This window comes from Pelophylax lessonae (assembly GCF_965119305.1).
Source record: "Pelophylax lessonae genome assembly, chromosome: 6".
Taxonomy (NCBI): Eukaryota; Metazoa; Chordata; class Amphibia; order Anura; family Ranidae; genus Pelophylax; species Pelophylax lessonae.
In genome coordinates, this window is record NC_138773.1 from 154,127,634 (window position 1) to 154,145,863 (window position 18,230).

Consider the following 18,230-nt stretch of genomic DNA (forward strand, 5'->3'; position numbering starts at 1 on the left):
TCACTCCTTGGAAGAAGCTCTAGAGTGTAAGGTTGAACTAGAAAGAGTTAACAAACAGCTGTGTACAGAAATGGAAGATTTGGTCAGCTCCAAGGATGATGTTGGGAAAAGCATTCAGGAGCTAGAAAAGTCTAAGCGAGCCTTAGAACAGCAAGTAGAAGAGATGAAGATTCAGTTGGAGGAACTTGAAGAGGAATTACAGGCAACAGAGGATCTGTCCCAAAGAGGGGATAGTGTGCCTAATGCAGTTTTTAAAAGGATCAGTGTTTTGGGGTCTGTCCTGAGTGAGCATCAGAAATTTGATGACATGTTGTTTGGAGCACCCCTCTGGATTAAACAGTTCCTTCAAAAACGTCAAGCACTGGAAAATGTCTCATTAGAACTTCAGCAAACAAAGGAGCTGTGTAAGAAATGTGATGATTTCTCAGTTCAGGCTGAAAACCTAGTGGAGAAAACTAAAGCAAGTGATATAAAGCTTGGAGGAAAAAGCAAACACCACCTAGGGGAGAAAACTAAGGCTGTTGGTGAAAATTTGAAGCAAATGAATAAGTGCCTTTCAGGGAATATTTCCAAAATGGAACTGGTGAAAGACAGGTGGCAGAAGTTTGATCGTGATCTTGAGATGCATTCCATGTGGAGTTCAGATAGAGAAAAGGAACTAGGTGACCTTGAGCGGTCAAATAGTTCAGCAGATATGCAATTCAACCAAAGCAAGGAAATACTAAAGGAGCAAAATGATGCCAAAAATGCAGTTGAAGAATGTGTATATGAAATGAGGGACAAGTTGTCTGACATTTATGAGAAATCTGTCAATGAAGATGACAGAAACAGTTTCATCCTGAAGCTTGAAGATACAGAGAATTGGCTATATGAAGATGGAGAGGATCAGCCAAACCAAGTGTGTATAGACAAGCTAACGGACTTAAAGAAAGAGCCACCCCTACAAGCATTTCAACAAAGGTTAGCAGTTGTTAATGAACTGGGGAGGGAAGATACTAGGAGGCTTATCAGTGAGAGTCAAGAGCAGTGCCTGACACATGCGTGCCTGGAAATATGTGTTAAAACCCTAGGGTTGAATCAAGAGGGGGGGGTATGTGACAGCAAGTCAGGTAAATCTGTGGATGTAGTCACAGACAGGAGATACATTTCCACCTGGTTTAGAAAATTCACCAATTACTATAGGGTGTGGGCTGCAAAGGTAGCCAGAACTGTCTAAGGACGTTGAACAGACTTCAGCTGTTCGGAATGAGGAAGTTAAGGCCTCTATAATTTGTCCAAAGGAAGTCTATTGATTGCTGCCTCCTGACGCTGTGTGAGCTGGGGAGAGGAGGACAGTCAGATGTGTGCCTCCCGACGCTGTGTGAGCATGGGAGAAGGGATGCCCCTTGAAGCTGTGTGAGCATGTGGAAGACCTCCTGGAGCGATGTGTGCTGAGGAGGGTAAAAAGTGTGAAGACTTCTCAAGGTGAGAAAATGAACTATTTCTATGTGAAGAGTGTGAAGAGCAAAACCAATGGATGTTTTCTATGTGAAAGGAAAGTCCAATGAACATGTGCTGTGTGAAGAGAAAAGGGACATTCTCTATGTGAAGAGATAATAAATGGACTACTGATAGTCTGCTGTATGATCAGCCAAGTCTGCCCAACAGTAGGTTGGGGACAGACTTCCTTAGATAGGTTCCTGTGTGCGAGAAGGTAGCCGCCCACAGTGGCAAGGATTTATTTTGTGTTTCATTTTATTTTGGATGTTTTTGACGCTTGCAGTCTGGTGAAGAAAATTGCATGAATAAACCAAACTGTTGTTTGCAACCACTTCTCGGCTATCTCCTTGTGTAACGGACCCCCCCCCCAAGGGGTCATCCACACCTGCCACCGAGCTAATCCCTCATAATATACAGTGCCTTGCGAAAGTATTCAGCCCCCTTGAACTTTGCAACCTTTTGCCACATTTCAGGCTTCAAACATAAAGATATAAAAATGTAATTTTTTGTGAAGAATCAACAACAAGTGGGACACAATCATGAAGTGGAATGAAATTTATTGGATATTTCAAACTTTGTTAACAAATAAAAAAATGAAAAATTGGGCGTGCAAAATTATTCAGCCCCTTTACTTTCAGTGCAGCAAACTCTCTCCAGAAGTTCAGTGAGGATCTCTGAATGATCCAATGTTGACCTAAATGACTAATGATGATGAATAGAATCCACCTGTGTGTAATCAAGTCTCCGTATAAATGCACCTGCACTGTGATAGTCTCAGAGGTCCGTTTAAAGCGCAGAGAGCATCATAAAGAACAAGGAACACACCAGGCAGGTCCAAGATACTGTTGTGGAGAAGTTTAAAGCCGGATTTGGATACAAAAAGAATTCCCAAGCTTTAAACATCCCAAGGAGCACTGTGCAAGCGATAATATTGAAATGGAAGGAGTATCAGAGCACTGCAAATCTACGAAGACCTGGTCGTCCCTCTAAACTTTCAGCTCATACAAGGAGAAGATTGATCAGAGATGCAGCCAAGAGGCCCATGATCACTCTGGATGAACTGCAGAGATCTACAGCTGAGGTGGGAGACTCTGTCCATAGGACAACAATCAGTCGTATACTGCACAAATCTGGCCTTTATGTAAGAGTGGCAGGAAGAAAGCCATTTCTTAAAGATATCCATAAAAAGTGTCGTTTAAAGTTTGCCACAAGCCACCTGGGAGACACAACAAACACGTGGAAGAAGGTGCTCTGGTCAGATGAAACCAAAATCAAGGAAACTTTTTGGCAACAATGCAAAACGTTATGTTTGGCGTAAAAGCAACACAGCTTATCACCCTGAACACACCATCCCCACTGTCAAACATGGTGGTCATCATGGTTTGGGCCTGCTTTTCTTCAGCAGGGACAGGGAAGATGGTTAAAATTGATGGGAAGATGGGTGGAGCCAAATACAGGACTATTCTGGAAGAAAACCTGATGGAGTCTGCAAAAGACCTGAGACTGGGACGGAGATTTGGCTTCCAACAAGACAATGATCCAAAACATAAAGCAAAATCTACAATGGAAGGGTTCACAAATAAACATATCCAGGTGTTAGAATGGCCAAGTCAAAGTCCAGACCTGAATCCAATCGAGAATCTGTGGAAAGAACTGAAAACTGCTGTTCACAAACGCTCTCCATCCAACCTCACTGAACTCGAGCTGTTTTGCAAGGAGAAATGGACAAAAATTTCAGTCTCTCGATGTGCAAAACTGATAGAGACATACCCCAAGCGACTTACAGCTGTAATCGCAGCAAAAGGTGGCGCTACAAAGTATTAACTTAAGGTGGCTGAATAATTTTGCACGCCCAATTTTTCAGTTTTTTATTTGTTAAAAAAGTTTAAAATATCCAATAAATTTTGTTCCACTTCATGATTGTGTCCCACTTGTTATTGATTCTTCACAAAAAATTACAGCTTTATATCTTTATGTTTGAAGCCTGAAATGTGGCAAAAGGTTGAAAAGTTCAAGGGGGATGAATATTTTCGCAAAGCACTGTATATATATATTTATGTGTGTGTATATATATATATATATATATATATATATATATACTGTATATATATATATATATGTGTGTATATATATATAGAATCAAAAAACACCATTTTGAAGCTCTAAAACCCAATAAATGCCCCTAAAAAGTGCCTAGGGTTCTGGGTCTTGCCCCAGGGACTATTAATCACACAAAAGAAGTTCTTAAAAATTGTCGTTTTTGATAGAGATATATATATAAATATATGTGTGTGTATATATATATTTTGGGGACTTCCGGTTCCGGCACCGCATGGAGGAGTGATTCACAGTGGCTCCGGCACGAACAGCCTACAAAGCTATCCATCCCCGCTCGCTGACACCCGGTATTCACACAGATGCCCCGGTGAGTCGCTCACTCCCTCCTCTGCTCCTATGGACCGTTACCTTGTCCACGGAGCCAGCGGTGTCCCGCCACATCCGGACGCTGCTCCCCAGGCCTCCTCACAACCTGCTAACAATATGGCCGCTGCTCCCGCCACTGACAGTGTGAGCCCGCCACCCCCGCTGCCTCTGGCTTCATCGGCTATGGACCCCCAATATCACCTCATGGCTCAGGCAGTGGCCTCCATTCTCTCCCCCACTATCACAGAAGCGGTGGAGAGGGCTGTGACAGCGGGCATCTCTCAGCTCAAGAAGGAGCTGGGAAACCAGGCCAAAAGGCTGATGGAGGTGGAACATAGACTCTCTGACCTTGAGGAAGAAGTCCAGTCTTCCTTCACTAATGATGCCAAATCCCAGTAAACGCAACAATATCTGCTGGATAAGATTGACGATTTGGAAAATAGATACCACAGGAACAACCTACGGATTATAGGCTTCCCTGAATCTTTCAATGCTAGCCTGCTCCCAGAAGTGTGCTCTTCCCGCATACCCCAAGCCCTTGGCATTTCATCTCCCTGCATTATTGAGAGGGCGCATCGCCTGGGAGCACCCTCCAATGACCGCAAAACCCCCGTCCTGTCATAGTGCGATATTTTAACTATGCTGATAGACTGGCCGTACTAAAATCTTTCAAGGATGCCAAATCACTCACTTTGGATGGCAGTAAACTACTTCTTTTGCGGATTACTCCCAGGAGGTGGCACGTAGGCGCAAGGCCTTTCAACCTGCTTGCAATGCTCTGTTTCAAAAGGGTCTAAAATTTACATTAGCCTACCCAGCTACCCTTCGAATTACGGACCAATTTGGGGAATCCAAAGCCTTCACACATCCTGAGGAAGCTCTTGAATATATCCAGTCCCACCTACATCTGTCCATGGACACTCTTCCCCCTGCTGCCCCCTCCATCTCCCCCTCGCTCAGAGATCAACGGAGCCCCCGCAAAGATTCCCCCAAACGGGGTCGTTATTCTGCAAGATCTTCGCACAGTGACAGATTCCGTTGAGTCTACTTTGCCCCTAGTGGCGCCATGTCATTTTGTCCTGTTGTAGCCACTTTGAGCGGTATAATGTGCTGAAACGGTAGCGTCATTACTGTTTTGCTTACTAACCTGATTTAACTTGCTTATACGCTACTATTTGCTCTGCTTAGACTGTTTAGGTCAGATGTGCAAATGCTTAGGCGTTCATTGATCTTGTTCTAACTGTTTATTTCTTTTTCTGGTTGCATTACGTTATTTCTCCTCGCACAGCTCTACCTTAGTCACTGCTTCTGTTTGCTACTTACACAGAGGATGATCGGCTTGGATCGTGTTCTTCTTCTTCTTCTCCACTCTGCACGTTGTCCACATATCCTCAGCGAGCTGAACCAGTTGACACACAGTAACGCTGTCGGAGGGTCAGTACCATGCGGAAAAAAGTGAAGTCTACAGATTTTCCGGTATGTTTTTTTATGATTCTTTTTACACTTTTGGTTTCGTCCCTCTTCACTCCGGATTCCCTGGAGTGCAGATGGCCTGAAACGGTTCTTATTCCCCCCCCCCTTTCTTGCCACCCCTGAATCCTGGTCCCCCCCCTCGTTTCTAGTCCTCCGAGTGAAGCCCACCACACTAACTACGCTCACGTTCACTGGCAAGCCCTTTATCCTCTATTTAAACCCCCCCTGATCTCAAGGTGATCTCGTGGAATGTGAAGGGTCTCCGCTCCCCCCATAAAATAATAGCTGTACTGCGTCATCTGCGTCGCTTGCGTGCAGATATCGCACTGCTTCAGGAAACTCACTTCCCCAGATGGATTTGGATCGCATGAAAAAGCTATGGGTGGGTCGGGTCCTGGGCGTTGCCTCCCCCAAAGGGAAGGCTGGAGTCCTCATTTTGCTCCACAAAAGACATACCATAAATGTCTCCCCCTTACATTTGGACGCTGAAGGCAGAATCCTCATACTCTAACTCTCATCCCCCACTGACTCCTTTATCCTGGCGAATGTGTACGCCCCCTACCCTTCCTCGACCCCTTTCTTCCAATGCCTAACTGGTTTATTGGCCCCGCACATCCACATGCCACTTCTCCTGGGGGCGACTTTAACTCAGTAATGAACCCCTTAGTAGACCGGTCGGCGAGGCCACCCGGCTCCACTCCCAGTTCTGCTGCGACACCCTCATACCTCCCAACTTTTGCAGATAGCGTTCATCTTACTGATGTGTGGCACCTTGCCAACCCGGTCGACGCATCATACTCTTTTTATTACCCCCCACATGGCTCTTTTTCGAGGATAGATTATTTTTTTGGCAACCCCTCTATGCTCCAGTCACTGCACACCCCTGACATTACTGATATGGTCATCTCAGGTCACTCGCCGATTTTAGTTCTCCTTACCTTAACCTCCCAACGCTCCACTCCTAAAATATGGCGGTTCCCCTCCTACTTAGCGGATAATGACGAACTTCGCTCTATCTTAGCCACCACATGGACCAATTTTTTGGCCGACAACGCCCAATACGCAGACGACCCGGTGTTGCTGTGGGAGACAGGTAAAGCGGTCATGAGAGGCCAGATTATAGCCTTTGCCTCGGCATTTAAGAAAAGGGCTGCCGCCAGCTATGGTCAGGCTAGGGCTGCACTCCAAACGGCCCACACCCATCTCCGGCAGCATCATTCAACCCAGAACATAACACTCTGGAAAACTGCTAAGCAAGACTTTGACAAATGGGCAAAGACAGAGGAAGCCTTCCACAAATCAGTCAAAGACCTGCAATTCCATACGTTTGCCAACAAGTCGGGTAAGCTCCTGGCCAGGCTCTGTAAAGGCCCTTTCACCAATTCTCCTATACACTTCCTCAAAGATTCCTCCGGGAAATTGCATTCCACCCCGGAAGGAATCAATCAGATCATGGAGCAATTTTATGCCACCCTATATGGCCCTGACCCTATAGATGAAACTGAGGCCTCAGCATTTCTCCGTGACATTGCTTTACCGAGGCTCTCTGACTCCCAACTATCCCAACTTAATGCCTCACTCACCATTACCGAAGTGCAAGACGCCATATCCTCCCTATCCCCGGGCAAGGCACCGGGCCCTGACGGCTTCTCCACTGAATTTTTCAAGTTAGTCAAAGACAGCATATCCCCGTCCTTACTCACCCTTTTCCAACACATTCTGGATGGTGGTCAATATATACCATCGGGAGCCCAAGCCTTTATTAAGCTTATTCCTAAATCTGGGAAGGACCCCTCAGACCCGGGGTCGTATCGCCCAAACTCCCTGATCAATCTGGATGCGAAGCTAATGTCCAAAATCATGGCCAATCGCCTGGCGCTCATCATGCCCACCCTCCTTCACCCCTCCCAATTCGGCTTTACTAAGGGGCGCTCGGCCACTGCGAACATTCGTAAGGTACTAGCGGTGCTCTCCCATCACCATTCTACGCCTTCTTCCGACACTGCAATTCTCACGTTAGACGCCGAAAAGGCTTTTGATAATGTAAGTTTTCAATGGCTCAAACTCACCATGCAAATATTTGGCTTCACGAGTCCTTTTATGCACCTCATTGCATCCATGTATGCATCCCCCTCCGCGAAAGTAGTCACTTCCAATTTCATATCTAACAACATTCCTCTACACAAGGGTACCCGCCAAGGTTGCCCCCTTTCCCCCCTTCTCTTCAATTTGGCCTTAGAACCCCTATCCTGGTATCTGACGCTCCATGCCCCTCTGACAGGTGTCTGCATTGGCCAGGAGCAATTGCGCTCTGTACTTTTCGCGGACAACATTCTGCTGTTCACATCGGACCCTGCAAACGACCCCACCATGGTCAAGGAAATCTTTGACAGGTTTTGCTTGTGCTTCCGGGCTTTGGATTAATTTTTCAAAAAGTGAGATACTTCCCCTGGGCCCCCATCAGGTTCCATCCTGGTCCTCCTCTTCCCCTTTCCCAATAGCCAAAACCCATATTAAATACCTAGGCATACTGATAGGGAGAACCCCGTCCTCCTTGTACCATCTAAATTATACCCCTCTCTTTGCCAAACTCTCCAAAGAATTAACCGGCTGGGCAAATCTCTCCCTATCGCTTATAGGTCACTGCCAATCATATAAAATGGTCACGTTCCCCAAATTGCTTTACGTTCTCCAAACCATGCCCCTCCTCATCAAACATAAGGACATAACTGCATTCCATAAATCACTTACCTCTTTCCTGTGGTCCTCTAAGAAACCACATATAGCCCTTCATAAACTTTATCCCCCCAGGCTCAGAGGTGGCATGAACCTTCCTGATATCCGCTTGTATAATTTATGTAGTCTAGCGAGGGTAGGCCTAGACTGGATCCATGGGTCCTCCAACTTTTCTAATTTTTCCCTCGAATCACATATAGTCAAACCCTATACCTTGTCTGCCATATTGCACTGTCCAATGTCTGACTTGCCCTTATCACTTTGTCAGCACATTCTGCTTAGAGACACTCGGGCTGCCTGGAAAGAATTGCGCAAAAAACTGGGGCTTCCGCAACTTATCTCCCCTCACTTCCCCATTGGTGGTCACCCCGCCAGGGCCCACATGCACTTGGAATGGATTTACTCCCAGTGGGCATCTCTAGGTCTGTGTACTATAGCCCAACTGTATGACCTACCATCTCTCTTTTCATGCCCTCCGGGACAAGTATGGACTGCCGACCTCCCACTATCTGTACGTCCATCAAATACATGCCTTCACCAACAAGCTATGTTCAAAGGCCTCGTCTCACTTCGCCCCTAGTCCGTACCATTCTCCCCTAAAACTTTCCCAACTCTACAGACCAATCCAGATCTTCCTCCACTCCGGTTCCAAGGACTGTCACATCTCTTCCTGGGACACAGCACTTTCCCATCAAGCCATGAAACCACTTATTCTAGCGGGCTTCAACACCACGTGCTCATTCGTCTGCAACGCATTTTGGAGGGAGCATGCATCATGCATACGCTCCGTTCTCCTCGTCACCTCTACACTCTCCGCATCAAGGATGCTCCTGGTGTCTGGCTCACTGTCCCACTCTGATACATAGACTATGGTCCTGCCCTTGTATCTCGGACTTTTGGAACCATGTCAAACTTCTAGCCTATAGAGTCACGGGCCTGCAGCCCACAAAGGACCCATTTCCTCTCCTATTTGGCTATCTTGACGGTCTGCCTAAATCACCCCCGGGGACCCACACCCGTCAACAGTCCCTCACCATAAGGAAACACAAGCCTTGGATTACTCTATGCTTTATGATCTCTAGGAGGGCCATCCTCCACCACTGGATTTCCTCTACTGCCCCATCGCTGCGGGAAGTTAAAGCTGATTTGGACTCCTTGCTCCATAGAGAACATTTGGACATGCTTCTACACAAAACGGATCCTTGTAAATTTTGGAGTAAATGGTCTGCCTACTATGATACTCAGGACCTCACCCACCTTCCCTGCAGCCTGAGTGATCTCTTGCCCCCCCTCTTCCAACCAAAGGGGCCCTTCACCCCTCCAACATGCTCACCTAACCTTTCTTTAACCACTTAAGCCCCGGAAGATTTTACCCCCTTCCTGACAAGGGCCTATTTTGCGTTTCGGCACTGCGTGACTTTAACGGACAATTGCGTGGTTGTGCGACGCTGTACCTAAACAAATTTGATGTCCTTTTTTTCCCACAAACAGAGCTTTCTTTTGGTGGTATTTGATCACCTGTGCGATTTTTTGATCATGCGCTATAAACAAAAAAATGTGTAAATTTTGCAAAAATAACAATATTTTTCACGTTTTTTTATATGAAATTCCCCCAAAAAAATGTAAAAATCAAAATTTTTTAACATTTTAGGCCAATTTGTTTTCTGCTACATATTTTTGGTAAAAAAAAATGGCAAAAAGCGTATTTTTATTGGTTTGCGCAAAAGTTATTGCGTTTACTATCTAAGGGAAAGATTTTTGTCATTTTTGTTGGTTTTTTTTAAACGCGTAATGGCGGCGATCTGCGATTTTTTTTGCGGGACTGTGACATTGGGGCGGACAGATCGGACCATTGACTGAAATTTTTGACACTTTTGGGGTTACCAGTGACATTACTACAGTAATCAGTGCTATACATATGCAATGTTACTGTAAAATGACACTGGTAGTGAAGGGGTTAACTTTTTTTGAGAGGGAGGGGTGGTGTGTGTCCCTAGGGGCATTCTAACTGTGATTGGCTGTGGCTTGAGCTGTAAGAACAGTGATCAATGGTCCTACATAGTAGAACCGTATGATCACCATTCTTACACAAGGGAGAATGACAGGCAGCTTGTTTACATTAGCCGCCTGCCTTTCTCCTGGTGTCACGGACGATCGCCAGTGCCCGGTGGACATCGGGTCCACCGGGCACACGCGCGGGGGGGTCCATTACCGAGCTGCGGCGTGCGCTCGCTCCCCAGAGCCTCACAGGCTAGCGGCGTAGACCTACGTCGCTTTGCCTGTGAGGGGCTGACTGCCGCAGTAAGTATACTGTGAGCAGATGGCAAGTGGTTAATGACTGTGCCTTAGTAATTGCTTGAGCATCCTGTAATGTCTTTTTATACTGTTGCAATGCTTGCTAACCTGAAATGTCTGCGGATTTAGTTCACTCCCACTCTCATTTTCCCTTCACTCAATTCTCTGCTTTCCTCCCTCAATCCCTCCCCCCCTCCCCCCTTTTTATCCCGGCTCCATCCTATGAGTCCATGCTGCTCATAATGCGTTAATATATTGGGATGCCCCCTCTCTCCTCAACTCTCTATCCCTCTTAGAGGGGGGGAGTAAGTAACCAGTTAACATGGACCTAGGATGCGTTTGGCGCATCTACAGTACTCCCTCTCTTTCCCCCCCCCCCTTCATTCCCTCCCTCCTTACTCTTCCTTCGCTCCTCCTTTCTCCTTCCTCATCACTTTTCTTTCTTCCTCCCCCTCTGTTTTCTCATCCCCCCCTATCCGTCCCCACTTCTCTCCTTTGATTGATTTCTGGATACTACCAGGCTGCACTTACAGATTTCACTGTGTTTTAGGTCTCTGTTTCTGTTAGTATTTGGTAAGGATGCCTGACTTGTTATGTTGTTACTTGTAAAATTTTGAAAATCCAATAAAATTTCGTAAAAAAAAAACAAAAAACACAATTTTGAAGCCCTAAAACCCAATAAATGCCCCTAAAAAGTGCCTAGGGTTCTGGGTCATGCCCCAGGGACTATTAATCACACAAAAAAAAGTTCTTAAAAATTGTCGTTTTTGATAGAGAGCCAATTATTGAAAAAACTATTGAAAAAAAAAAAAGAGATTTCTTTGGATTTAGTGTATATATATATATATATATATATATTTATATATATATACCCCTATACAGAAGTTCAGATGTCATGCCTGCCTCCAAAGACGCCCAAAAAATGCCCAAATAAACGCCTGAAACAAAAACGCCCAGGTGTGAAAAGAGGGTAACACCATCCCTGCGCTACTGAAATTCTAAGAAAAATGATCTTTTTTTTCTGGTTCTGGACATGCTACAGAGCTGAAAGTTCACAGGTAAACTTTTTAGACCCCACAGACACTAAATCCAAAGAAATCTCATTTTTTTTTTCAATAATTTTTTCAATAATTGGCTCTCTATCAAAAACGACAATTTTTTAGAACTTTTTTTTTGTCTGATTAATAGTCCCTGGGGCATGACCCAGAACCCTAGGCACTTTTTAGGGGCATTTATTGGGTTTTAGGGCTTCAAAATGGTGTTTTTTGATTCCATATATATATATATCTACGGTCACCTGGACATGGAAGAGTTTGGTCACCCTGGCATAGCAGAGTCAGTTCACCTTAAACTACATTACAGTCACCCTGACATGGAAGAGTTTGGTCACCCTGACATGGAAGAGTTTGGTCACCCTGGCATAGCAGAATCAGTTCACCCTAAACTACATTACGGTCACCCTGACATGGAAGAGTTCGGTCACCCTGGCATAGCAGAGTCAGTTCACCCTAAACTACACTAAGGTCACCCTGACAATTAAAGCTTTCCCTACAAAAACTAGATTATTGAATCTAACTATAGTGGTATATAGTACCCTAACTACACTGCATATCCCTTTCCTCACACTAATAATTGCAAAATGACACTGGAGCAGCAGGAGTAACAGAAATGATTCCACTCTATTCCACAGCCTCTCTATTACAGTACTAGAGATTTGGCAGGGCTATATTATATACTAGGGGGGGGGGGCGTATTCACCCCTGATTGGCCTCTGGACCCCCTAGTCACTCCAATCGGCTTTTACTGATGTTTCTGGGCCAATCACGGGATTTTAAAGCCCAGTTCCTGTCCCATTGAATTTTGGGCGGTTCTGGTGGCTGAATTCTGAACTTTTACCGCAAAAAGTTCGGAATTCGGCCAAATTTCGAACAGACAATGTTTGGGTCGAACCCATGGTCGACCCGAACCATTCGATCCTCCCTAATTAGGAACTCCATAGCGCGGGTACACCAACCCTTTTTTCTAAGAATCATCAGTGACTCTGTTTGCCCTGATCAGCAGTCAGTCGTGAATGAGAGTGAGTTGCCAGCATTCTCTGGTTGCAGCATAGCCTTTACTTTCTGAACGACCTTTTGATTAGGGTTGAGCGGACACCTAGATGTCCGTGTTCGACGGGTTCGGCCGAACTTTAAAAAAAAGTCCGGGTCCGTGTCCCGGACTTTTACCGAACTTTTCCCGGACACCGAACCCCATTGAAGTCAATGGGGACCCGAACTTTAAGGCACTAAAATGGCTCTAAAACACCAATGGAAAGGGCTAGAGTGCTGCAAATGGCAGCAAAACGTAGTTAAGAGCATGGCAAGTGCTCTGCAAACAAATGTGGATAGGGAAATAACTTAAAACAACAAAAAAAAACAGAAAAATAAAACAATGTTCTTCATCTCTGAAGGACGAGGCCCATATGGAGTAGGAGGGAGGTTGAGGTGGTGGTGGATGTAGCGGTGTCATAGGCGTGCGCACAGGGTGTGCCGGGTGTACCTGGGCACACCCTAATCACCTAGGGCACATAGCATTATCGCTCTGTTTGCCAGTGAGGAGATGGGAAAGATTTCCCTCGGACCTGCTCTGCTCTATTTCTCTTTGCCAGCAGGGAGAGTAATGTATCGGGGCCATGTACATGTAGGCAAACACATGCATGTGTATTTCAACTTTGGGGTGCACACCCTAATGCAATAGGCTGCGCACACCTATGGGCGGTGTAGGTGGAAGCGGCGGTGGAGGAGGACCAGGGCCGGATTAAGAGCATCATGGTCTTGATGCTGAGGATTTTGAAGGGCCTTAAGGGCCGTGCCTTGGCATGCACCCAGAGGAGGAAGGGTGCAGCCATGCATGCCTAATTCAACATGGGATGCTGTCTCTGAAGCCCATAAACACATCCATGCATCGGCAACTGTCCCTCCTTGTCAGGCCTTCGTGCTGTGTGGGGAGGTTCTGAGGGTGCTGCCTGGGGAAGCGAGCATAGAAGCCAGACTTCTGTGTTTACAAGTGACAGAAGAGCGGTCACAGTGAATATGGCCAACCCGGGGCCTATATAAAAGGTAGGGGCCTGGAGCTGCAGCTCCAATAGCCCCTACGTTAATCTGGCCCTGAGGAGGAGGACGAGGTAGCCAACACTGCTTCTTTTCACAAATTTTAAATGAGGGTACACCCCAAAAGAGTGAGAAAGAGCAAAAATGGAACAATGGGTGGGTAAGGTCGGTATCCATTGCTATTCTGCACAAGGTACGGAAAAGTCCAGTGGGATCCATGCCTGGTTCATTTTAATGAACGTGAGCTTGTCCACATTGTCTCTGGACAGGCGGCTGCGCTTGTCTGTTATAACGTCCCCAGCCGTGCTAAATACACTTTCAGATAATACACTGGCTGCAGGGCACGCCAGCACCTCCAAGGCGTAAAGGGCAAGCTCAGGCCATGTGCCCAATTTGGAGACCCAGAAGTTGAAGGGGGCAGACCCCTCATTCACTACATGTAGGCGTGTGCACACATACTGCTCCACCATGTTGGTAAAATGCTGCCTCCTGCTAAGACGTTCCATCTGAGCTGCTGGTGCTGCTGTTTGTTGTGGCGTGCTGACAAAGCTTTTCCACATTTCGGCCATGCTAACCCTGCCTTCTGAGGTGCTGGCGGTGCCCTGGTTGCGTTGGCGACCTCCTCCTCCTCCTCCTCTGCCTTGTGCTTCCACTGTGGCCCCGCTGTCAGATGGGAATGCCAGCAGCATCGCATCTACCAGCGTGCGCTTGTACTCGCGCATCTTGCGATCTCGCTCCAGTGAGTGAATTAAGGACGGTACGTTGTCCTTGTAACGGGGATCCAGCAGCGTGGCCACCCAGTAATCAGCACAAGTTAGAATGTGGGCAACTCGGCGGTCGTTGTGGAGACACTGCAGCATGTAATCGCTCATGTGTGCCAGGCTGCCCAGAGGCGACGAAAGGCTGTCCTCTGTGGGAGGTGTATCGTCCGTGTCTTCTGTATCCCCCCAGCCACGCACCAGTGATGGCCATGAGCTGGCCTGGGTGCCACCCTGCTGTGAACATGGTTCCATCTCCTCCTCCAGCTCCTCCTCCAGCTCCTCCTCATCCTCCAGAACTGTGCCCCTGCTGGACAATTGTGTCCCTGGCATTTGTGTGTGCAGGAACCCACCCTCGGAGCCCCTTGCGAATGACTGCCCTGAAAGCCTTTGAAATGTTACCTCTTCATCCTCCTCCTCCTCCTCCTCATCCTGTGCCACATCATCTTCCATCATCGCCCGAATTGTTTTTTCAAGGAGGCATAGAAGTGGGATAGTTAAGCTGAGAACGGCGTCATTGCCACTGGCCATGTTGGTGGAGTACTCAAAACAGCGCAACAAGGCACACAGGTCTCGCATGGAGGCCCAGTTATTGGTGGTGAAGTGGTGCTGTTCCACAGAGCGACTCACGCATGCATGCTGCAGCTGAAACTCCACTATGGCCTGCTGCTGCTCGCACAGTCTTTGCAGCATGTGCAAGGTGGAGTTCCACCTTGTGGGCACGTCACATATGAGGCGGTGAGCGGGAAGGCCGAAGTTACGCTGCAGCGCTGCCAGGCGAGCAGCAGCAGGGTGAGAACGCCGAAAGTGCGCACAGACGGCCCGCACTTTCTGCAGCAGCTCTGACATATTGGGGTAGTTTTTAAGGAACCTCTGCACCACCAAATTCAGCACATGCGCCAGGCAAGGGATGTGCGTCAAACCGGCTAGGCCCAGAGCTGCTATGAGATTTCGCCCGTTATCGCACATCACCAGGCCGGGCTTGAGGCTCACTGGCAGCAACCACTCATTTGTCTGCTGTTCCATGCTCCTCCACAACTCCTGCGCGGTGTGTGGTTTGTCCCCCAAACAGGCAAGTTGTAAAACTGCCTGCTGTCGTTTAGCCCTGGCCGTGCTGAAGTTGGTGGTGAAGGTATTATGCTGTCCGGATGAGGAGGCGGTAGAGGATGAGGTAGCGGATTAGGATGAGTTAGGAACAGGAGGCAAACTGAAGCGCCCTGCAATCCTCGGTGGTGGAAGGACATGCGCCAAATTGCTATCCGCCTCAGGCCCATCCACCACTGCATTTACCCAGTGTGCCGTTAGGGAGATATAACACCCCTGACCGTGCTTACTGGTCCACGTATCGGTAGTTAGGTGGACCTTGGCACAGATGGTGTTGCGCAGTGCACACCTGATTTTTTCCCCCACTTGGTTGTGCAGGGAAGGGATGGCTTGCCTGGAAAAGTAGTGGCGGCTGGGCACGACGTACTGTGGGACAGCCACCGACATAAGCTTTTTAAAACTGGGCATCTCCACCAGACGGAATGACAGCATTTCAAAGGCCAATAATTGTGAAATGCTGGCATTCAGGGCCAGGGATCGCGGGTGGGTAGGGGGGTACTTCCTCTTCCTCTCAAGTGTTTGGGAGATGGAAAGCTGAACACTTCCACGGGACATTGTGGAGATGGTTGTTGGTGACCCAGGTGGTGGTGTTGCTGACAGATCGTCTGTTTGCGGGGTGGCAGGTGCCGGTATGACTACAGAGGTGGCTGGAGCGGCCGAGACTGCAGCAGAAGAGGAAGCAGGATGAGCCAGAGACGTTTCTTGGTTTTGAAGGTGTGTACTCCACTGCAGCTCGTGCTTTGCACTTAGATGCCTGATCATGCAGGTTGTGCTCAGGTTGAGAAGGTTTATGCCTCGCTTCAGGTTCTGATTGCACAGGGTGCAAACCACTCGTGTCCTGTCATCAGCACATTTTCTAAAGAACTTCCACGCTAGAGAACTCTTTTGAGCTGACTTTGGTGCGCTCGTTCCCTTGCTGCATTGGGCAGTAGCAGGCGTAGTGTATAGGGCACGGCCACTCCGCTTCTGCACCCTGCTCCCTCTTCTGCTGTGCTGGTGGCTCTGTGCGACCACCGCCTCTTCCTCCAAACTACTCAGGTCACCTGCATGACATTCATTCCATGTGGGGTCGAGGACCTCATCGTCCTCCACATCATCTTCCACCCAGTCTTCACCCCTGCCCTCCCTGTCGGTCTCCACAATGCTGAACGCCGCAGCAGTTGGCACCTGCGTTTCGTCATCATCGGAGACGTGCTGTGATGGTCCTTCCATGTACTCATCTTGAGAAATAAGTGGTTGGGCATCGCTGCACTCAATCTCTTCCACTTCTGGGGCAGGGCTAGGTGGATGGCCCTGGGAAACCCTGCTGACAGAGTCCTCAAAAAGAATAAGAGACTGCTGTATGGCTTGGGGCTCAGACTGCTTGCCTGATTTGCAAGGGGGTGAGGTGAAAGACGGTTGGACATTGGCTGCAGGTGCCAACTCTGACCTTTCTGCAGTAGACTGGGTGGGAGACAATGTGAAGGAACTGGAGGCACTGTCAGCAGCAAACCAATCTACTATCGCCTCTACGTGTTCTGGCCTCATCACTTCTAGAGGCGTATGATGCCCTACCAAATACTGATGCAGGTTCTGTCGCCTACTCACACTTGAGGAAGGTGTTTCACTTGTGCGTGTAGCTGGCACAGATCGACCACGTCCTCTCCTTGCAACAGGAGCTCTAGCAGCAGCACCACGACCCAGGCCACGGCCCCTATTTGACGCTCTCCTCATATTTCTGAAATTTAAGATCTTGCCCTAGAAAGGTCTTTATTGAATAGCAGAACAAAAGAACAACAGTATCGCACGGGTGTATCTCACAGTCAAATATGCAAACTATGCCGCAATTTAATGTTTTTTACACCAAAAGGGTGTGTATTGAATAGCGGAATAGGATAAAAAACTGTGTATCTCACATGTACAAACACAGACTAGGCCCGATTAAATTTTTTCCTACCCTAAAGGGAGGATGAGAAAGAGGAGTATGGAACAGGCAGCACCCTCAAATCTTCAGAAGTATGAGATGAGCCTCAAAAACTTGGAAAGGTGGATCTCACACGTACCGACACAGACTATTCCGCAATTTAATTGATCCCCAAAGGTTTTTATTGAATAGCGGAATAGGAAATATGATCAAAAAAAGTGTATGTATCTCACACGTACAGAAGCACACTAGGCCCCAATTACTATTGTTTGTACACCTAAAAGGATGGATGAGGAGGAGGAGGAGTATGGAACAGGCAGCACCCTCAAAGCTTCAGAAGTATGAGATGAACCCCAAAAACTTGGAAAGGTGGATCTCACACGTACCGACACAGACTATTCCGCAATTTAATTGATCCCCAAAGGTTTTTATTGAATAGCAGAATAGGAAATATGATCAAAAAAAGTGTATGTATCTCACACGTACAGAAGCACACTAGGCCCCAATTACTATTGTTTGTACACCTAAAAGGATGGATGAGGAGGAGGAGGAGTATGGAACAGGCAGCACCCTCAAAGCTTCAGAAGTATGAGATGAACCCCAAAAACTTGGAAAGGTGGATCTCACACGTACCGACACAGACTATCCCGCAATTTAATTGATCCCCAAAGGTTTTTATTGAATAGCGGAATAGGAAATATGATCAAAAAAAGTGTATGTATCTCACACATACAGAAGCACACTAGGCCCGAATTACTATTGTTTGTACACCTAAAAGGATGGATGAGGAGGAGGAGGAGTATGGAACAGGCAGCACCCTCAAAGCTTCAGAAGTATGAGATGAACCCCAAAAACTTGGAAAGGTGGATCTCACACGTACCGACACAGACTATCCCGCAATTTAATTGATCCCCAAAGGTTTTTATTGAATAGCGGAATAGGAAATATGATCAAAAAAAGTGTATGTAT